Source organism: Oxyura jamaicensis, chromosome 2, assembly GCF_011077185.1.
Source record: "Oxyura jamaicensis isolate SHBP4307 breed ruddy duck chromosome 2, BPBGC_Ojam_1.0, whole genome shotgun sequence".
Taxonomy (NCBI): domain Eukaryota; kingdom Metazoa; phylum Chordata; class Aves; order Anseriformes; family Anatidae; genus Oxyura; species Oxyura jamaicensis.
The window spans coordinates 99,636,534-99,641,703 of NC_048894.1; the positions used below are offsets into that span (position 1 = coordinate 99,636,534).

The window sequence follows — 5,170 nt, forward strand, 5'->3', positions numbered from 1 at the left end:
TCATAACATTAAAATTAATGTTAATGCTAAGAGTAAATACAAAATAATAGTTACAGGCAAAGTTTAAAATAATGTTCACTTTTAGACTTACAGAATGATAAACAATAATATATATATGTTCTAAACTTAGGGATTACCCTCCAGTTTTGTTGACATAAAGAATAAAACGCTGATTTCTGAATCTCTGGGGCAGAGTGTACACTCAGAAAGTTTGATGATTGCACAAAACTGGGAGGAGTGACCCAAAGCCTAGAGGGACCTCAACATGCTGGAGAAATGGGGCAACAGGAAGCTCATGCAGTTCAACAAGAAGAATTTTAAAAACATGCACAAGGGAAGTAACAATCAGTACAGGCTGAGGGTCACCCAGTTAGAAAGTAGCTTTATAGAAAATGATCTGGGGGACCTGGTGGACATCAAGCTGAATGTGAGTCAGCGATGTGCCTTTGCTGCAAAGAAGACTAATAGTATCCTAGGCTTCATTAGACATTGCCAGTAAGTGGAGGGAAATCCTTCCCCTCTAATCAGCACTGGTGAGGCTGCATCTGGAGAACTTTGTCCAGCTCTGGGCTACGCATTACAAGAGAGATGTACATACTGGAGAGAGTCCAATGAAGGGCCTCAAAGATGCTGAAGGGACTGGAGCATCTTTCCTATGAGGAAAGGATGAGAGAGCTTGGACTATTTAGCCTATAAAAGACAAGGCTTCAAGGAATCTCATCAATATATATAAATACCTGAAGGAAGGAGCCCCACCATTGCCTGGTTCCCTGTTTGCGACATTGTGCCTTCCTCCCCACATTGTCTGGTTCCACAGGGTAGCAGTCACTTACACTTTCCACAGGGGCCCGAGATAGCGTTGGGCTGGCAGAGCGAGGCGAGCCTGGTGGCGTGCAAGGAGCAAGCAATGGTGGTGGCAGTGGAAGGAGCTGCTGGTAGAGGCCAAAATTAGTTATGAGAAGGAGAAGAGACAAAAGTTAAAAAACGTCTGCGAGGTGAAGGTACGTGGATGCTTCCTGATGTGAATGAACGTGTGGAACAACTGCAAGAAGAACATTCTGTGCAGAAAAAAAAAAAAAAAAAAAAAAAAAAAAAAAAAGAAAAGAAAAGAAGGATGACTTCACTGCTGGTTTTTCAGATTTTTCAGTTGAATGTGTTGAGTCAAATGTATCCCAGTCAGATTACAGAGAAAAGGCTTGGAAGGTCAACAAGCAATCAGATGCTGTGAAAGAACCCTCCTTGCAGAGAGAAGAATGGATGAATTTTGACTTTGTGTCTTTGAAAACTGTGTCATGAGCATCTCTCAAAGCTGAAAGAGAGAAAGAAAAAATACTGAAATGACAGGAAGCTCAAGAAATTGAGCAGGCTATGCTTTTTGTCAGAGAACTCAATCCCTACTGGAAAGACGGTGGTACATGTTTGCCACCAGTAGAGGGCGAATCAGTTTCAGTTAAAAAAAAAAAAAAAAAGTTATGGTGGTAGAAGATGCTGGATTAAGTTGGTTACAAAAATCATATCTAGGTATAAAGGAGCAGGCTGAGAGAGAGAAACAAATTTTTGAGGAAATTGTTGCTGAGAAATATGGGTCAATGGAAGCATTTCAGCTGAAAAAGTTGCATCCACAAAGGAATATTACTACACAGGTGGTAAATGGATGCAAACTGATTATCAGAAATATATGTTAATATGATAATAATTCGAAATTCAGAAAGTGAAAAGAAAGAACAGCATATGAAAAACAACACACAACACAAAGATGATAGGAACGTGTTTGGGAGACATAAGAGAGAGAGGTATAACAAAGGATGGATGCAAGAATACAGAGGTTATAAAATAATTGGATCAAGAGAAGACCAAAAATGTGGACATGGTAGCAGAGACTCAGAACTGGGAGGCTACAGCTCCAAAGCAGAAGAAAGCATGGATGAAAAATAAAGTCAAGAAAAGAGTATCTCTCTAAGTGACATAAAAAAACAAACAAACAAACAAATAAATAAATAAATCTGAAACCCTCTGAAGAGGATTTATCACCTTACAGTGTTCCTGAGGACTACAAGTCACGGTGGTCCTCTTCAAAACTGCTTGTTCATAGCTCTTTGAACAATCTTTTCCAAAAAAAAAAAAATCTAATGAGGATGCTGCATTGTGGACCAAAAGACACCCACAAAATAGCAACAAACAATTAATATCTGATCAAAAGTCTTTCAATGTTGTGGCAAAAAATGATGGTGAAAGAACTCCAAGTAATGAAATGGATAAATCACAAGAGGAGTCCCCAACCAATACCCCTGAGAAGAAATAAACACCATCTGATAGTAAAACATCATGTTCCAGGCATTCGTAAAAGGATGAGCCACCTCAGGTCCTTAGTGAGGAGGAGATGAACAGACTGGGAACCAGGATTGTGAAAGCTGAGTTCACGGAAAACATGGACTTAGCTTCAAAACTTCAAGAGGAACTTGAGAATGCACAAATATTAAGAGAGTTCCCAGCAAATTAAGCAGATCCCAGCAAAGTCTGGTGGAGAGGCTTCAAGCTGTCAAAAAAGTGAGCAAGAGATCATTGTCAGAACAGATCAAAATGGAAGGGCATGGTCTGTGACCACATTAGTTGAAACACAGAAGCCTAGAGGAGGATGGAGAAAAAAGATGGATGGTAACTACTCATGTAGATAAAGAAAGAGTAAGGTATTTTCAGGATGACAGTATGAACCTGAAGAATTTAGTCAAAAATGAGAAGACAATAACAGCAGAGGATCAAAATGCACTGTTCATGTGTATGGCATCAAAGCTGATGGAAAAAACTGACAAGAGAGTATTACACTCTGGATGACATATTTGTTTCCAAAACAGCAAAAAGAACATGCACTGGGGAAGAGGAAGAAATACAAAGAAGAAAAGCAAAACATGAGCATCGACAGCTTCCTGCACACAAGGAAAAATGTCCATACTAATTTGATAGCTGTGAACTTTTGAAATATCTTATTATTGCAGCTGGTACCAAGGTATACCTGTCTCTACCAAGCAACCAGCCCTGTATTGAAGGTCACTGTCTGATAGCCCCCTTACAGCACCATAGTGCAGCCAGACTTTTGGATGAAGACATCTGGGAAAAAATCCAGATGTTCAGAACAACTTTGGTGAAAATATTTGAAGCAAGAGGCTTGGACTGTGTCTTCATACAGGTATGAAGTTCTAATACTTGGCAGTCAAGCAAGCAATGTAGACAGAAGCCCATCCCAGTTCAAAGGGGTGGCTAAGGAGTTTAAGAAGTGTTTGGACTATACTCTTAGTCATATGATATGAATTTTGGGGTAGATCTTTGTGGAGCCAGGAGTTAAACTCGACGATCTTTGTGGGTCCCTTCCAACTCAGGGTATTCTATTATTCTATAAAGAGGACTGAGACAGGCTCTTTTCAGTGGTGCCCAGTGACAAAATAAGAGGCAATGGGCACAAAGTGAAACATGGAATTCTCAGTCTGAACATCAGGAAGCATGTACTGTGCACATGGAGCACTGGCACATGTTGCTCAGAGAGGTTAGTGTCTCCCTAGTTGGCGATATTCAAAAGCCATCAGGACAAGGTCCTGGGCAACCAGGTCCAGGTGGCCATGCTTGAGCTTGGAGGACCAGGTGACAGATGTCCTGGCAAAGCTGTTTACGACTCCATGAATGGAAGAAATGGAGATAACTCCATGAATGGAAGAAATGGAGATAACAAAGAAAAATCTCCACTGAAATGGAGATAACAAAGAAAAATCATGGAACACCGTTTCGTTCCTCACAAAGATGCAAACAGGACTGAACTATTAGGAACCTATTTCAGTGCAGGATGGGGTTAGGTGGTGTAGCTTAGCTGATATACATTTATGTGAGCTGCATACTTTATTTGTAACTGAAAATTCCCATGTGAGTATCTAAGTGCTACATTAACTATTCATTTCAGGCAAAAATTAGCTTATTTCTCTTTTTCCTTAAAAAAAAAAAAAAAAAAAAAAAAAATCTTTTTTATTTTATTTATTTATTTATTTATTTTCAAGGGGTAATTTCACAATCTGTCACTAGGGAAAATGAGATGGATGTCAGGGAGCAGAAAGAGCAGGGCATGTCCTGTGGGACAGGGCACCGGGAGCAGCAGGGGCTTACCACAGGGTCTATCAGGGCAACGGCAGGTAGCCAAGCTCCATCCCACTGCATGAGCCAAGAGTAAGGCAGCCACAGTCCCAGGAACTTCCTTGGGGACAGGGACAGGCCCAGGCTAAGGCTGAATCAGGATATGGTCTTGGGGGAAGGTCCAGATTGTTGGGACTGATGGTAAAGAAAGATAGGGCTGTGGGGAGCTGGAGCCAGGCCCTGATGCAGCCTTTCTGAGGCAGGGACTAACAGCCCTGGGGCTGATGTGGGAACATGAGCCATGGGCAGGATGAGAGAACCCTGAGAGTGGGCAGGCATGGGCAGGGTGGTTCTTTAGGATCCTGGCAGCAGGGAACATACTTTTCGTTGATGTGACATGGTAAAATAATGACAAACAAACAGCACATTAGAGACACAAAATGACAAAAAAATAAAAATAATGCTGGAGAATAAACGTAGATCAAACTCTTTGGTGGAAGGCACCCAATTTCATTTTTGTTTTGCCCACAGCAGTTTCCCCTATCCATCCTTGATATTTCATTTTATACAGTCTTGCTGCCCAGGTTTTGTTTTCAGATTTGGATTAGAAGAAAACCAATTTCTTTTTGGTTGGTTGTTTTTGTTGTTGTTGTTTTTAACAAAACAAAAAAATGAACACACATTCAACCAAACAAAAACATTAAAACCTACAAATCTTCTGGTACACATTTGTAAAAACTGACATTGGATAGATTTTCTGTCTGAGTCCATAAATAACTTTTAAGCCTTAGCTCCTAGTTTCTCAGAGACTTCTTCCCCAAATCAGAAAAATCACTTTTTTTTTTTTTTTTTTTTTTTTTTTAATTCTAGAATTACTATAGAGCACCTAAAATGAATTGTAGAACTGTAGAACACCCAGCTAACATCATAACTCATGAACTGGGTTACAGTCCCAGAGAAAGAAGGATGTTTCAAGGACAGGATGAAAAGAGAGAAGCCATTTGGAAAGACATCCACTACACTTTGCTATAAATGGTCAGTACTTTTTTATACACAT

At 40.2% G+C, this 5,170-nt stretch overlaps 2 pseudogenes; both read left to right on the forward strand.

Annotated features, from left to right (window-relative positions):
- The first annotated feature begins 265 nt into the window (after positions 1 to 265).
- LOC118161651 lies at positions 266 to 1,685 on the forward strand (annotated as a pseudogene).
- A 182-nt stretch (positions 1,686 to 1,867) lies between these two features.
- Positions 1,868 to 3,749, forward strand: LOC118161652 (annotated as a pseudogene).
- Positions 3,750 to 5,170: the final 1,421 nt, after the last annotated feature.